The following is an 18,150-nucleotide window of genomic DNA, read 5'->3' on the forward strand; positions in this document are numbered from 1 at the left end:
TAAGAAAACCATGGTTTATTTGTAAAGAGAGCTGTAAGGATCTTTGATCTGCTCCAATCAGGAGACCAACTGATGAGCTATTTCTGTCATAACTACACTGTTATACTGATGGTTCATTTGGGTATTGCAAATGATTAAGGCACACGACTATGTACTTTATAATGGACGCTACCTTCTGATTAGATGAAGTAAAGAAGATGAGATGTGGGGGGGGGAATACATATATTTTCTCAGAGTTTGGTGTTCAAAAATACTAAAATTCAAGAGGTTTAGCATGCATTTATTCTGTTTTACTTTTAAAAACTTGTTTATTAAAAAGTACACTAACCATAAGTGATGTTCGTCAATTATCACTAGGTGCTCACATCTGTGTAACCACCTTCCAGGTCAAGAAATGGAACATTATCAGCACCCAAGAAGTTCCCTTCCAGCCCCTCTATCATTATGTGTTCTCCTCTCCCCAAAGACAACCACTATTCTCACCTCTAATGACAAAGGTTTTTTTTTTTTTTTTTTTTAACATCATATAATGGAATGATATAATATGTACTCTGTTTCATACGACTTCCTTTATTCAACATGATGTTTTGGAAATTCAGCCAGTGTGCTATGCACAGCTGCAGTTCATTTATTTGATTGCTGTGTAATATTCCGTCATATGACTAAACCACAATTTCTTCATTGATTCTACTATTCAGAGATATTCGGCTTTGGTTACAATTGGAGGTTGTTACAAATTGTGCTGGGATGAATGTTCTGGCACATGTCTTTTGGTGCGTATCTCTGCATGGATTTCTCTTGGGTGGATACCCAGGAATGAAATTGCTGGGTCATAGGTTGTACGAATGTTCAATTTTGAGAAATAATGCCAAATAGTTTTACAAAGTGGTTGTACAGCTTTATTTATTCTTGGCAGTCACTCTTTCTATTTCTGGCAAGGGAAAGTCGAGTGAGTAGGATTTTTAGTGTCTTACAGGTTTCTTGGAACAAGTATCTTTTTACAAACACCATTTGAATGAGTAAGTTTAAAATACTATAATTAGGGGTTTCGAGATTAAATTACTTTCTAAACCACAGACTTTAAAAAAAAGAAGTGCAAAAGTGCTTGGGGCAAAATACACTGGGGATTTCCTTGTTGCCAAAATAGCTGAAAAGGAATTCCAGATGTTAAGCTCAAATAATTCACAGCTAGGCTGGACAACCTCTGACTTTTTCGTATCGTGGGGATTTCAATAAAACAAACAAAATACTGAGAGAAGCTAGACTCACCACTATCAAGCAATGTCATTCACTGGAGCTTAAGTAAATAAGCAAACATTTTAAATATAACCATAGTTCCCATAGTTCCACCAAGAAGTAGGACAGGTTTGAAGATTAAAAAAACAAAAAATAAACCACCACAGTATCTAAGGTTGGAAGCTTCCTTCTTCCTGATATGAAACAAGCAATTGTAGTTGGAAATACAGTGGGTAAGGTTTCCAAAAGATACTAAAATACCCACTGCTGCTGTTTCCCCCACCGAAACTTGATTTTCCGTGTACAGCTGTATTTATTACCCCTGTAAAGCTCTGAAGTTATTCTCTGGCAGGATCATGAGAGAATGGGCTCACCAGCACCCCTTGGGTTACTTAACCTATTTCATGCCAAGTTTAGCAAGGTCCCATGATTAAGACATTAACTTTTTTGTACGTACAAGTTTAAATACAAGGTTAAATAGCCGGTTAAGAAGATTATCCTGATACCTCACATTAAACATGTTTTTTAAGAGTTGTGATTAAAAGGGATAAACGAACAAGTATATTCACTCAGTGGGATACTACGTAGCAATGAGAACGAATGAACTACAACTACTAGAAACGATACAGACAAACCTCACATACATAGTGAAAGAAGCCAAACACGAAAGAGTGCATACTGTGTGATTTCATCTATAGGAAACTAATTTATGGCGGCACAGGTCAGAATTGTGTACTAAAAGAAGGGTCGATTGGGAGGGGTTTTGAGCTTTTCTTCTGGGGTGCTGGTCGTGTTCTGTTACTTCATCTGCATATTGGTCACAGGAGTGTATTTATTTTGTAATAGTTTGTGATGTTTGTGCGATGTATGTGATGACTGGCGCACTTTTCTGTTATGAGATAGACATATACATATATTTTAGACGGAATCTCCCGCTGTCGTCCAGGCTGGAGTACAGTGGTGCAATCTCGGCTCACTGCAAACTCCACCTCCCATATTCAAGCCATTCTCCTGCCTCTGCCTCCTGGGTAGCTAATTTTTGTATTTTTAGAAGAAACGGAGTTTCGCCATCTTAGCCAGGCTGGTCTTGAGCTCCTGCCCTCAGGTGATTTGCCTGCCTCAGTCTCTCAAGGCGCTGGGATTACAGGTGTGAGTCACCGTCCCCGGACAGATTTTAGTGTTCTAAAAAAAAAATAAGATTGCTGTTGAGAGGAGTGTGGGCTGACTATAAGAATGAATTTTTTTTCCAACCGTCCAGTAGCTTAGGCTACTAAATAGCTCATTACTTGCTCAGAAGCACAATGCCTCCGCAAATCTTTAGCAGAAACGGTTACCGTTTTACGGCATAACAACTGTGTATTGGCCTTTGTGTTAAGTCCAATACATAGATTAACTCCAGTCCTTACAACAGACGCTCAAAATAGCTAACACTGTCCCCAGCTCTGAGATTAAAGAAAAAAAAAATAGAGATGTTTAACCTTTGCCCAGAGCTAGGCAGCTAGCCAGCATCTGCTCCCAAGCCCAGGCTCCCTCCTGAAGTCCAAGTGGGGCAAAATGCCACTGTGTGTGCCCAGCGCTATTTCCCACTGCGAGGAACCTCCTGCACAAGCTCAACATCCAGGGCCATCTTGAAGAGGGCTGGACTCTGAAAGCCAACACGCGACGGCAATGTGTCATCTGATGACCGGTGGGGGCAAGGCTGCCTGCCTCACTGGTGCTGCAGAAACCTTAGTTCCTTTTTTTTTTTTTTTTTTAAGATGGAGTCTCTGTCTCCCAGGCTGCAGTATAGTGGCGTGATCTTGACAGAGAACGACGTGCTAGCAACCCTTGCTCTCTCGCGGCGCCTCCTCGGTCTCGGTGTCCACTCTGGTCGCACTCGGGGAGCCCTTCAGCCCACCGCTGCATTGTGGGGGCCCCTCTCTAGGGCTGGCCGAGGCCGGAGCCGGCTCCTTCTGCTCCCAGGAAGATGCGGAGAGAGAGGCGCGGGAGGGGTGCCGGCGGCACCTACTGGGCTTGATCAGAATCTAAGACCCGTGCGTGGACCGCCATTCCCTCTTCGCGGGGTCGCTGGCCACGACAGTGGGTCTCTCTCTCTTTCTCGCTTCTCCTTTTTTCCTCTTGGTTATCTGGGTGAGCTCCCTCTGCATTGCCAAAAGTCCCCGGACTACGTGCCACAAAATCCACAGGTGGAACCTGACTGAGTTTCTGGGATGGGTGGGGACTTGGAGAATTTTTGTGTCTAGCTAAAGGATTGTAAACGCACCAATCAGCACCCTGTGTCTAGCTAAAGGTTTGTAAATGCACCAATCAGCACTCTGTCAAAACGGACCAATCAGCTCTCTGTAAAACGGACCATCAGCGCTCTGTAAAAGGGACCAATCAGCTCTCTGTAAAAGGGACCAATCAGCTCTCTGTAAAAGGGACCAATCAGCTCTCTGTGAAATGGACCAATCAGCAGGATGTGGGTGGAGCCAGATAAGGGAATAAAAGCCGGCCACCTGCACTGGCAGCTGCAAGTCTTTCCGGTTTTACTTTTAGGCGGTGGAAGCGTCAGTTCTTTATGTTGTGGGTTGGTATTGTTTTCGTGAGTTGTAACGCTTGTCGGGAAGGTCTGTGGGTTTATTTCTTGAGGCATTGAGACTACCAGGAGAGATGAAAAACTTCAGACGTTCTCTGTTTGTACGATGTGATACCACTAAGGTTTGCAGCTTTATTTTGAGGCAAGCAAGATCCCAAATTTGCTGGAAAAAAAAATTTTGGACACATCTGAGTATCTGAAGTAACAAACTTTAGGTGTGGTGTTTTTAAGAAGTGAATATCTAAAGTAACAAGATGTAATGTTTTTAGGAAGTGTGACACCACGAGAGTTAGCAGCTTGGTTCTTTAAGTCAGTGAGATAAGAACCTATCAACTCTGGACCCAATGTGGGCTCGCTGCTATCTCTGCTGGGTTTAAGCGATTTTCTTGCCTTAGCTTCCCGAGTGGCTGGGATTATAGGAATGCGCTACCGCAACTGGCTGACTTTGTCGTATTTTTGGTAGAGATGGGGTTTTGCCATGTTGGCCAGGCTGGTTGAACTCCTGACCTTAAGTGGTCCACCTAACTTGTCTTCTCAGAGTGTTGGTATTACAGGCAGGAGCCACAGGGGCAGGCGCTTTTTTTTCACGTTCAACAATTTATTACCACCTTCATCATTACATCAGCCAGGTGAAAATGCTTTCCAGCTTACCGCAGCTGCTGGGCGAAGGAGGGCGATGCGTTATGAAGAGTGCCCAGCTGTGGGCCAGTGAGGAGGCCACCTTAAACCGTGTCAGTTCATAGAGGCAGTTTCAACTCAAGACTAGTGATTGAATTGTTATGAACCACAACGCTCTAGACCGAGGTGCTGTCCTCATAGAGCAACCGCTTCTCTCCAAATCCAACACGCGCGTCTCGTATTTCAGGAAGCCTTCCCAGCTACGCAATGCCACAGGGCTCTCACTGGCATTTTAGGGAGTGCCACATAAAAAATTCAGTTCAATCTTCACCAGGTGCCAGTAAGTGCTAGGCCCTTTCTTCAGATGAGCAAACCAAAATTTGGAGAGGTTAAGTGGTTCACAAAAGGCCAAAACATTAGTAAGTGGCAGAGGTGAGATTCAAAGCCGGGTTTTGTGTTGTACCCTTCCCGTAGCCCTATGACCTAACTCTCCGTGCTCTGCTATCTCGCAGCTCCGTGTGTGACAGTTTTGGAATTGTCACAAGATCCTGTAATCATTGATTTATTTGCATGACTCCCTGACTAGATGGTGAAAATTGGAAGCGTCTCAGTTGATTCCATATCCCAATCCTTAGTAAAGTCCTGGATAAATAGCATATGCTCAAAAAGGTTCCTGAAAGAATGAAAGGAAGAGTCCTGCCAGTAATCCTGCATCTCTCTCAGCTGAACGTTAGAGACCACGCACTCTCTCCTGCCCTTGGTTTTCGTATTTGTAAAAAGGGTATAAAAATGCTTCCCATTTCATGAGGCTGTTGTCTTAGTCCATGTTGCTATGAAAAAACCATAGACTGGGTGCTTTAAAAAAGATTTATTTCTCACAGTTCTAGAGACTGAAAGTCCGAGATGAAGGTGCTGGCAGATTTGATAACTGGTGAGGGCTCTCTTCCTGGTCTGAGGATGGCCACCTTTTTGCCAACTCCTCACATAGAGGAGAGAGAGTTCTAGTGTCTCTTCGTCGTCTTAATCCTATAATGGGGACTCCACTCTCACGACGTAATGTAAACATGATGACCTACCAAAGACCCCATTTCCAAATACTATCATACTGGGAGTAGGGCTTCAACATAGGAATTTGGAGGGGAACACAAACAGTTGTTATAAAAATTAAATGGATTAAAATTCGTTAAGCAGTAGAGCAATACCTGGTACAGGGTGAAATTAGCCAAGTCACCTCAGGAGCTTATAGGCAAAGCTCCTGTGGGAATACAAAGAAAAGAATTCTCCCCTTTCTTGGATGCACACTGGACGTCGGATGCTATGACTTACATGTGCTCGCCACTCGAACACTCTGTGGTATTACCACTGTGGTACTACCAGTGCTGTTACCTCTGTTTTATGGATGAGAAAGAGGCTCTAAGAGGTGGGACTCACCCAAAGCCACCCAGTCAGTCGGTTGTGCAGCTGGGATGTGAGCCCAGCTGTGTCTGCCTTCAAGCCCCGTGCTGTTAAACAATGGGCCTTAGGAGGGTTGACTAGGGGGCATTGGGGGTGGCTTCAAGGGTGAGAGAATATTTGAGACAAATTTTGAAAATGAGTAAACATTTTTAAGAGTGGAAATGTCTGCAGCCCTGATTTTGGCCTTTGATGTTCGGTATTGTGGTTTTGGCTCATTGCTTTGGCTGTGTCAGGGTTTCTAATCCTCAACACTTCACATTTGTCATGGGGGACTGTCCTGTGCATCGCAGGATGTTTAACAGCATCCTTGGTCTCTACCCCCTAGGTACCAGTGGCATGCCACCCTTGCTATGACAACTAAAAATGTCCCCAGATTTTCGTCCTATGTGGTGCAGAAACCCCCGTGGCTGAGAACCACAGGGCTGTGTATATGTGGTCTCTAGAGCTCAGTTGTCAGCAGCAGGAAGCCCAGGAGTATAATGTGCCTTTTTGTTTTCTCTAAATTGACTAATAACCCAATTCCAGAAACAGAAATTGCTCCATTAAATACTTGCTGAAAAGGATTAAGTTGTCATCATAGCCACCTCACACCTTTTAAAGTACCTCCTGTTTGTCTTTCAGCTCTCACCTCCAAGGTGACCTCTTTAGAAATGCTTTCCCCAAATCTAGACTGGCCAGGCACTCTTTTGTTACCTTCAGTGAAGAAGTGCTGCTGTCTTTATTATCTAGTTAGTTCCTTAAGCACCAGGGCATGGTAGTAGAATGGCACATGATAAGCCCTATACGGTATTCTAATTAAGGAAACGAGGGCTCAAGAGCCAGTGCAGTATGTTCAAGATCACACAACAAATAAGGGACAGACTAAAACTGAAGTCCCATGATGGTGGAGGAATCCCCTGGAGGAACAGGAGAGAGGATGCTGAGCAGAGCATCTAGTGCATTGACGTTTGGGGCAGGGTGCCTGTCACGGAAGAACACTGGATTTAAGGAAGGAACTATCAGAAAACAGCAGAGGTAAGAGTAGTGAGCATAGTACTCCAAGAACACACTCGATCCCAGCCTCAGCACAGGACTAACTAGGATGAAGGATTACGCCCCGGGGATAAGTCAGCTGGTGGGTCTGAGGATGCTAATGAACTTCTGGCCCAGGCTTAAGGGGTGCTGAGCTACAGGAGAGGAAAAGAGTATGGGTGAGGCTGAATTTGCCCCTCATGTGGGCCCCCATGAGCTGGTTTCCCAGTGTGCCACATTCACTGGCCTCTCTCGGGCAGACGTCATTCATTCATTCAGGTACTGACATGGGTAATTGGCACTTACTGTCATCCCGGGTTCTATGATAGGCACGGAAGATAAAAGGTTCATACAACAGAGGGAGTCCCTATCTCTCAATCCTAATTATCGTGCATGAATGTTTAATTATGAATTGTCACAGGTGGTGGGAAGGAAAGTGCAGCATGCCATGAGAACGTAGAACATCACCTAGTCTGAGGGTTGGGGAAGTTTTCCCCAAGAAGGGATAATTGAGTTGAGACCTGGAGAGTGACCAGGAGGTGGCTGTGTTACAGTGTGTGTTGTAGGTGGCCTTGGCTCCAGGCCAAATAAAGCAGTGCAAAGACTGAGGCAGAACCATGGAGGAATGAGGCAGAAGAATGCAGGGCCACAGCACACAGAGTTACGGTCAGCATGATTGGAAACAAAGCTAATGCTCCATCTATTGTTGTAAATGGTGACCGCACCCTCTCCTAAAAGGACAAAAATAATGTACTACCTTAAAAACAGAGGCAGGTTGGCTTCATACGCAGGACTTATCCAGGATGGTGGAATCTTGATGGGGTTGTCAGTCCAGAGTTTGATTTGAGAATGTCGGAAAATCCAGTTTTTCCAGTTCATCTGGTCAATTAGATTCAGAGTATTGACTCACACTGACCAAAGTCAGAAAACAGATGTATAAATCAAAATGCCTATGTATAGTTTTGACACAGGAAATACCACTGCCTAGCAGATTGAAATATTCAAGTCTGTTGGTCAATGCATTCCTTTCCCTATGAAGCAATCTGTAGGGGAATGCAAATAATGATCAAAAGGTTAATGTGTGAGTAAAGCATTGGAATAAGGGCTACCAGTCAAATATTCCAGCTATAGTCATTTGACGCACCATTCTCCACTAGAGGTAAGCATATGTCTGAACCCCAAATCAGAACACAGGGCTTGACAAAGAATGTTAGCCTGATTTATGAGTGTCATTCATGCATTTAACTGTCATTATTGGGCCTTTACTAACAAGTATAAATACTTAAATAATATTTTTCTATGTATTGAAGAAACCATCATTATTAGAAAGAGTAAAATAACATGAAAAGAAACACAAGGCTGAGCGCAGTGGCTCAAGCCTGTAATCCCAGCACTTTGGGAGGCCGAGACAGGCGGATCACGAGGTCAGGAGATCGAGACCATCCTGGCTAACACGGTGAAACCCTGTCTCTACTAAAAAAAAAAAAAAAATACAAAAACTAGCCGGGCGAGGTGGTGGACGCCTGTAGTCCCAGCTACTCGGGAGGCTGAGGCAGGAGAATGGCGTAAACCCGGCAGGCGGAGCTTGCAGTGAGCTGAGATCTGGCCACTGCACTCCAGCCTGGGCGACAGAGTGAGACTTCTCAAAAAAAAAAAAAAAAAAAAAAAAGAAACACAATATTCATTAACATATATTTTAATTTAGTTTTTGTGCCATCATTTGTATCCAACGTTTATCTGTGCAAGGTGATACTTTGACTATCTTTTAGTACTTATTTTTCTACCAGTGCTCAGTTTTCTCAATTATTATTTCTTCTCTTTTTTTTTTTTTTTTTTTTTTTGAGATGGAGTTTCACTCTTGTTGCCCAGGTTGGAGCACAATGGCGCGATCTCGGCTCAGTGCAACCTCTGCCTCCCAGGTTCAAGTGATTCTCTTGCCCCAGTCTCCTGAGTAGCTGGGATTACAGGCATGCACCCAGCTAATTTTGTATTTTTAGTAGAAATGGGGTTTTCCATGTTGGTCAGGCTAGTCTCGAACTCCTGACCTCAGATGATCCGCCTGCCTTGGCCTCCCAAAGTTCTGGGATTGCAGGCGTGAGCCACCATGCCTGGCCCTCTTCTCTTAGTAAAATGAAAAATCTCTTAAGAAGTCTTTGATTGGACACTATGGCTCACGCCTGTAATCCTAGCAGTTTGGGAGGCAGAGGCAGGAGGATAATTTGAGTCCAGGAGTTCGAGGCCAGCCTGGGCAACACATCGAGAGCCTGTCTCTACAAAAAATAAAAAATTAGCCAAGCATGATGGCACACTCCTGTATCCCAGCTACCTCAGGAGGCTGAGGCAGGAGGATCACTTAAGCTCCAGAGTTAAAGGCTGTAGTGTGCCACGATCACACCACTGCACTCAGCCTGAGCAACAGAGTAAGACCCTGAATCAAAACAAAAAAGTCTTTGAGCAATTTACTAAGTTTCAAAGAGCTATTTACATTTTCATTGTTGATAGAAGACATTTGCAATCCTCAGCACTGTCCATCAGACCTAGAAGCAATGACAATTCAGCAGCAGTGAGCAAGCCTAGCACCAGATATGACTTCTAAATACTACCTCTTACTAAAAAGACACCAGGGATCCTTGCAAAAACAACTGAGTCATGATCTGGGACAGGAGTTTTTCGATATAAGGCTAGAACATCTTATTATGCCCCAAAGCAAAGGCACTGTGAAAGAATCTTGGGATGATAGCCAAAGAATGCAAAGGCCAACTTGAAGGGGTTCTGTCTGGCCATAATTGGGTCAGTTTCATGGAAAAAGATAACAGAGTGGAACACATCAAATATACAAAAATCCAATAGTTCACCTGATGATAATTTAAAAACAAATCCATGGTCACCTATGGAGATTGGAAGAGCACCAACTCCTGACAGGCTGATAAATAAAAGGAAAAGATCTTATTCTGCTTTTTTCTGTATAAACTGTATTTCAGTATAACTGAGTAGTTGATATGAGAAATTTCTTCTTTATGTAAGGATCACAGATAAGAAAAAGAACTAGAAAATTATCAGTTCCAAGTCACTATTGAATTAATGGATTCTGGCAATGAACTGCAATGGCTGCAAAAACCATTAGATGATAGGTTGATGAGGATCTTTATTATGGATGGATCAGGTTGAGAACATCTAGCACTAATCCATCAGCTTAAACCTGTAAAGATAGAAAAATCAGACATCATATTATTCCTGATATGATACAATCAGAATGCATACCAAACCACCTTTATGTCTTACCAGAATGAACCTAAATCAAACCAAAGTCTGTCTACCTGTTCACAAGAAATACAGGGATAGAGAAACAAGTTAAATGACTTGTTTACAACCAGTGAAATCTGGAATGTGGAATTTCTGTAGGACAAATGATCCAGTTTCTCTGATGAATGAATGGCATAAAAAGGGCATGATAGTGGGGGAATGTAAGAGACTCAAGAAGCGTATTGTATTGGTTTGGCTGCCATAGTAAAATACAACAGACTGGGTGGCTTAAATAACAAAAATGTATTTCTCACAGTTCTGGAGACTAGAAGTCTGAACTCAAGGTGACAGCAGGGTTGGGTTCAGGTGAGGGCTCTCTTTCTGGCTTATAGACGGCTGCCTTCTCATGTGTGCTCACATGACCTTTCCTCAGTGCATGCTTGTGGAGACAGCACGATCTCTCTGTCTCTCTTCCTCTTATAAGGCCATCGATCCTATGGGATTAAGACCTTTATGACCTCAAAAGCCCTATCTCCAAATATAGTCATGTTAGAGGTTAGAACTTCAACATATGAATTTAGCAGGGACACAGTTCAGTCCATAGCATGTATCAGTCATATGCCATGTATGGACCTTGTTTGAATCCTGCTTGCAGGAAACTAACTGTAAAAAGACATTTATGGGACAATCAGGGAAATTGTCTTTGTTGTTGTGGTGGTGGTGGTGGTGGTGGTGGTGGTTGTTTGAGATAGGATCTCATCTGTCACCCAGGCTGAAGGGCAGTGGTGTAATCATGGCTCACAGCAGTCTCAAACTCCTGGGCTCAAGTGATCCTCCTACCTCAGCTTCCCAAGTTGCTGGAATTATAGGTACACACCATCAGGTCTGGCTAATTTCTTTCTTTTTTTTTCTTTGTAGAGAGGGGGTCTCCCTGTGTTGCCAAGGCTAGTCTAAAACTGTTGGGCTCAAGTGATTCTCCTGCCTTGGCCTCCCAAAGTGCTGGCATTACAGGTGTGAGCCACTACACCTAGCCTCATCAGGGAAATGGTAACGTCCCACCTATTGGATACTAGATGATACTAAGGAATCATTAATTTTTTGTAGATGTAACAAAAATGTTGTGATTGCTTTCTTAAAATTCTTTATCTTTTAGAGATACATACAAAAGTATTTACCTTTGAAATTATATAAACCCTGGGATTTGCTTTAAAATAACATATTAGGGGTAGGAGTAGAGGTTGGAAAGGAGATATAGATGAAACCAGATCATCCATATATCAATAAGTAGTGAAGGCCAGGCACTGTGTCTTACGTCTGTAATCCTAGCACTTTGGGAGGCAGAGGTGGGAGGATCACTTGAGACCAGGAATTCAAGACCAGCCTGGTCAACAAAGTGATATCCAATCTCTAAAAAAGATATAAAAACTTAGCTGGGTATGGTGGCTCAGACCTGTAGTCCCAGCTACTTAGGAGGCTAAGCTGGAAGGATTGCTTGAGCCCTGGGAAGTCAAGGCTGCAGTGAGCTGTGATTGCACCACTGCACTCTAGCCTGGGCAACAGAATGAGAACCTGTCTCAAAAAAAAAAAAAAAAAAAGAATTTCTACACACACCGGAAGACCGAGGTCATCTTTCCTTGCCTAATGCAGCCATGGCTCATGGTCCCCAGAAGCATCTGAAGTGGGTAGCAGCTCCAAAGCATTGGATACTGGATAAATTGACCGATGTGTTTGCTCCTCGTCCATCCACCAGACCCGACAAATTGAGAAAGTGTCTCCCCCTCGTCACTTTCCTAAGGAATAGACTTAAGTATCCCCTGACAGGAGGTGAAGAAGATTTGCATGCAGCAGTTCATTAAGATCGCGGGCAAGGTCCGAACTGATATAACCTACCCTGCTGGATTCATGGATGTCATCAGCATCGACAAGACGGGAGAGAATTTTTGTCTGACGTATGACACCAAGGGTTGCTTTGCTGAACATTGTATTACACCTGAGGAAGCCAAGTACAAGTTGTGCGAAGTGAGAAAAATGTTTGTGGGCACAAAAGGAATCCCTCATCTGGTGACTCATGATACTCGCATCATCTGCTACCCTGATCCCTTCATCAAGGTGAATGATACCATTCAGATTGATTTGGAGACCTGGCAAGATGACTTGATTTCATCAAGTTACACTGGTAACCTGTGTATGGTGACTGAAGGTGCTAACCTGGGAAGAATTGGTGTGATCACCAAGAGGGAGAGGCACCCTGGATCTTTTGACGTGGTTCACGTGAAAGATGCCAATGGCCACAGCTTTGCCACTCGACTTTCCAACATTTTTGTTATTGACAAGGGCAAAAAACTATGGATTTCTCTTCCCTGAGGAAAGGGTATCCACCTCACCATTGCTGAAGAGAGAGACAAAAGACTGGTGGCCAAACAGAGCAGTGGGTGAAATAGTCCCTGGGTGACATGTTAGATCTTTGTACATAATTAAAAATAATGTGGCATGATTAACAGAAAAAACAATTGAAACTGGGTTATGGGCACTTGGGGCTCTACTTCTCTATTCTCTCTACATTTGTGTATGTTTGAAATTTTTCATTATAATAAAAAATATTTTTAATGCAAGAAGGAGTGGAAGGGAGAAATACTCAAGAAGTATTTCAACCATACACAATGTGTAGATCTGTGTAGATCTTGTTAAACGCTGACTCAAACACACCAACTGATAATAAGACTTTTTGAACAAATGTAACAAATTTACCATAATCTGTGTTAGATGATATTATAAGTTACTGTTAATTTTGTTAGGTATAATTGCACATGGGTCTTTTTGTTGTTGTTGTTGTTGTTTTTTGAGGCCCCTGTCAGAGATACATATCAAAGTATTTAAAAGCATTCATATATGCTGGGATTTGCTTTAAAATACTGGGAAAAACACACATACACCAAAACAAGGAGGGTAGATGAAACGTGATTGGCAGAATGTTGATAATTGTTAAAATTGGTCAACAGATTGGTGGAGTTTCATCACATTATCATCTGAAATTTTCTATCATAAACCACTTAAATATTCACAAGACCATCGTGTTCCAACCCATCAATGACAGGAAGAATTCATACATCCTCTTCCAAGTATCCTTGGAAGATTAATGTTTTCATGATAAAAATTTTAAAGTATTTTTGTACAGCTCTGATTCGCAGCTTCCTTTTTCCTAGTCAGCAAGCAATTTCTCATTAGGATATGACTCAAGGACATACGGTTCATTGCAGTGATCATCAAATCACATAGTGGGAAGAACACTGTAAAAAAAAAAAAAATTCCTTTCCTATGGCAGAGTGTGTCATTCACAGGTTTCTGCAACTGAAACCCTGTTTTGAGATTTGCCTTCCAAAGACCTTGATAGTGTACCACATTATCATATGCATCCTGTAACAAAAAAGAAAAATATATCAGGCCGGGCACGGTGGCTCATGTCTGCAATCCCAATACTTTGGGAGGCCGAGGAGGGTGGATCACCTGAGGTAGGAGGTCAGGAGTTCGAGACCAGCCTGAAAAACATGGTGAAATCCCGTCACTACTAAAAATACAAAAAAAATTAGCCAGGCATGGTGGCCCATGCCTGTAATCCCAGCTACTTGGGAGGCTGAGGCAGGAGAATCGCTTGAACCTGGGAGGCAGAGGTTGCAGCGAGCTGAGATTGTGCCATTGCACTCCAGCCTGGGCACCAAGAATGAAACTCCATCTCAAAACAAAACAAAATATATATATGTGTGTGTGTGTATATATATATATATCTCAACCAAAACCAAAGTTGTTATTTTGGATCTTTGATTTTTTTTTCCTTGAGAATAATGGGAGCCTTTTTGTCTAATAATAACTGCACTCTTGAAGGTTGAAGCATTTTAATTATTTTTAATTCTCCATTTTCATTATTTTAAGCATAGGCATTTTCAGGAATCTCATAGTCTATACTGAAATATGCAAATGAAAACATCATTTAAAAATTTCACCCCAGCCAGGGCTGGGTCACATGTTGAAGTGGACAGAAAGAAAGTCGCTCATCTGCCTGGTGCCCCTAATAGTTCATAGGTGGTGCCCAGCGGGCTTGAAAGACGGGACTAAGTAGAATTGTTTCTAAGTGAAATTGGGAATCAGGGTGTGTGAATTTTTTGGTAGAGAACCTCGGGGCTCCCTGATTTAACATTTCGGTCTGCTGTTCCACTCTTCCAACCGCCTTCTGTTCTGAGAGGTGTGGGCTGAGCCCAGCGAGAGCCCAGGTCCCATGTCAACTCATCTGGGCTGCGAGAAAAGGCTGCCCGTGCTCTGGGTCCTCCAGACTTGACAGCTGTGACCCCGAGCCGGTGTTTGACAGACCAGGCAGATGCCACACAGTGCCCTGCAGTGTCTCTGCCAAGTGACACAAAAACAAACCATTCTGGGAAGGAGGAGCAGGTCAGTCAGCTTCTAAAAATACCCAAATAGGAGCATAGAAACATCCCATCACCCCATGTCAATCAAGAGAAAGTCACAGAATAATATGTTTGCCAGGGGAAAAAAAAGGCAGCAGGAGCAGGCAGGAGGGCCCCGAGATGAAGAAAACTTGTATGAGAGTCACTTAAATGCTGGCAGGATGGCCTTTAGGAGACAGCTGCTTGGAGAGCCTCATAAATGGCCTTTGAGTCACTGCCAGTGGTAGCATTTGTGTCCAGCCACCAAGGTCCCGCGGCTAGCTGGCCAGGCTCAAGGAGGGCTGCGGGCTCTGAGCGTGCTGTGGGCCTCAGGCCATGCTGTGAAAAGTCAGCAAGATCACAGAGCAACTGAACTGGCAGGATTTTCCAGAAATTACCTAGGGCAAGAAGACCAGAGCAAATTATATGTGGGTGGTTGGATCCCAGAGCAGGAAACTGTAATAGCAACCTTTTTTCTGCACCTCTGTACCAAAAACAGCTGGAGACGTGGACAAGGACCACTTTTGGGAGTGGGGAGCACGATGTATCTAAGCAGCATCCCATATACCAGCTCCTGTAGAGAGAGGCCCACTTAAGAGGAAATGCAAACACAAACATCCCGGGACAGCCTTCGGCACCCATGCAGTCTAGTGTCCACTCCCAGGCTGGGCCCTCCAGATAAGCGGCAGGGGTCTCTGTAGCCCCTCAGAGGGGACTCAGAATGAACTCTCCGTCCATTCCACCCCAGCTGACTGTCTCTTTTCTCATGGCTGAATGTTCCAGTTTAGCCTGAGTCGCCTCCTTACATAGTTTACATTCAGCTTAAAGATGTCTCCATACACAGTGAACTGTAACCCAACTAGAGGTATAAACAGACTGTAAATTAGGAAGAAGTAGTGCAGTCTCAGCCAACCACAACAAGCAGCCAGCTGTTCACACCGTGTGCAAATAAGGCAGAAGCCAGGCGATAACCAATCTGGCTGTTTCGGTAGTCACTGTCCTTCTCATTTTTCTGTCCCTAAATCCTCTCTGAACATGCGGAATTGCCAGAGTTTCTCCAAACCTTTTCTGATTTCGGAGGCTGCCAGATTTGCAAATCATTCTTTGCTTCATTAAACTCCAATAAATTCACCCTGTCTAAAGTTTTTCTTTTTTTTTTTTTTGAGACAGAGTCTTGCACTGTTGCCCAGGCTGGAGTGCAGTGGCGTGATCTCTGCTCACTGCAGCCTCCACCTCCCAGGCTTAAGCGATTCTCCTGCCTCAGCCTCCTGAGTGCTGGAATTACAGGTGCCCACCACCATGCCCGGCTAACGTGGTGGCTCACATCTCTAACCCCAACACTTTGGGAGGCTGAGGTGGGTGGATCATTTGAGGTCAGGAGTTCGAAACCAGCCTTGCCAACATGGCACAAGTTTTCCTTTTAACACAGGTCTTCTCCTGCCTTATCCTTCCTTGTCACCCAGGTTTCTAGGCATGCCTGCCAACTAGCCAGGGAGTGCTGGCCTCAGGCTTCTGAAGAGCATCACGCTTCCAGAAAGCTGAAAAAAAATTATACTTCCCTGACACAAGCTCACTCCTCCTCCATCCCCATGACAAATTCCTCCGAAATCACCACACTGCTTTTCTCTCTCTTCCCTGGATAAAACTACATTGCCCATAATGATTAGATGAGAGAGAAACACCCATTTTTCCGTTAGAAAACCCTCCAAACTTATGAACCAGAGCAAAGACCCATGCGGGACAAAAAGGAATCTTCTACAATGTGTAGGTCAGATTATCTTCAATTTATACTTCGTATTTGTGCTTTAGAATTTACAAAGACCAGCTGGGCACGGTGGCTCACCCCTGTAATTCCAGTACTTTGGGAAGCTGAGGCAGGCAGATTACTTGAGGACAGGGGTTCAACACCAGCCTGTCCAACATAGTGAAACGCTGTCTCTACTAAAAGTACAAAAATTAGCCAGGCGTGGGGGTGGATGCCTGTAATCCTAGCTACTCGGGAGGCTGAGGCAGGAGACTCACTTGAATGAACCCAGTAAGCTCAGATTGTGCTACTGTACTCCAGCCTGGGCATTGGAGTGAGACCCTGTCTCAAAACAAAACAGAACAAAAATTTACAAAGACCTTTCCCACACATGATCAAATTTTGGTCTGACAACCACTAAGTGAGACAAGTATTACTAATCCCATGTAGATGTTTAGACTCGAAGAGTTTAAGAGTTTAAGTTAAGAGTTTAAGCAATAGTTCCAAGGTCACCCATCAACTCAATGGCAGAGCTGGGATTCTAACCTTATCATATAATTCTGAGTAAAATCCTTCCTCCAATAAAATAATAAGAGCTACCTGTTTTGAGCATTTACTATGTGTCATGCCCTATGCTATGTACTTTACACACTTAAATTTAGTTAACCCTCAGGAAAAGCCTATAAGGTAAGGTTGAGATATTATTATGCCCATCTTAGAGATGAGGAAAATTGAGGCACGAGGAAGTTAAGCAATTGCTGAGGTTACCCAACCATACCACTCTATCCTATAACTTCCTATATTTTTGCTATTCCTATTTCACTGCAAACCACAAACTCAGGCTAGGAAACAAAATAATAAGCATCCCCAAAAAACTTTGGAAAGTACAGAGTCAACAGTTAAGACCCCGGCAAGAGGGGCTCATTTGCAAGCTCAGACCTAAAACAGCAAACTGCAGGTGTTGGCTACTAAATCCATGTAAACAGGCGTCACCAACCTATTTTAAGCCTCAGTGAAAAGGTTAGTCACAGTATCAGCCAGAGCCGGGCAGGAAACAGATGGCACACTCCAAATTGCTCAACTAAAAAAAAAAAAAAAATGTAATGAGGGGACTATTTACAGAAGTGCAGGCAGGATGAAAGGAGTCTACCAAGGGTGGTGTGGCACCAGAGACAACAAACGCTGGGAGTGGTTACCCCCTCTAGCACTGCAGGGGCAAAGGGATGGAAGGCAGTACCGCAGCCCAATACTACCACTAGAACTAGGAGAGGGACTGCTTCCCAGCAGCTGTGGGACAAAGCCACTGCCAGGGCGGCCTTGCTCCCGTCCATCCCCACCAGGTGCCCCCATTAGTCAGGAACACCCAGAAGCTATCAGGCAAAGAGCTTTGATGAAGCTGTCCCTAGAGCTGCATCTCCTGGGCCACAGTCAGGGTAGAGAGAGGTGGAGAATGAATGGGGATGGCCCCTCTCATCCTGACCCTGCCCACACAAGGGCTTTAGCCAAAACCACACAGTGTTTGAGCACTAGTTGTTTCATTATCAACATACTCTGGCTCATGTTTTCTCTAAAAATGCAACTGTGGGCCGGGCACAGTGGCTCACACCTCGAATCCCAGCACTTTGGGAGGCTGAGGTGGGCAGATCACTTGAGGTCAAGGAGTAGGAGACCAGCCTGATCAACATGGTGAAACCCCGTCTCTACTAAAAGTACAAAATTAGCCAGGCATGGTGGCACATGCCTGTAATCCCAGCTACTCAGGAGGCTGATGCAGGAGAATTGCTTGAACCTGGGAGGCGGAGGGTGCGGTGAGCCGAGATCACGCCATT

At 44.0% G+C, this 18,150-nt stretch overlaps 1 pseudogene; it reads left to right on the plus strand.

The window, feature by feature from the left end:
• Positions 1 to 11,773: 11,773 nt before the first annotated feature.
• Positions 11,774 to 12,577, plus strand: LOC103222144 (small ribosomal subunit protein eS4, X isoform-like; annotated as a pseudogene).
• The last annotated feature ends 5,573 nt before the right edge of the window (positions 12,578 to 18,150 follow it).

Source organism: Chlorocebus sabaeus, chromosome 17 (genome assembly GCF_047675955.1).
Source record: "Chlorocebus sabaeus isolate Y175 chromosome 17, mChlSab1.0.hap1, whole genome shotgun sequence".
NCBI lineage: Eukaryota > Metazoa > Chordata > Mammalia > Primates > Cercopithecidae > Chlorocebus > Chlorocebus sabaeus.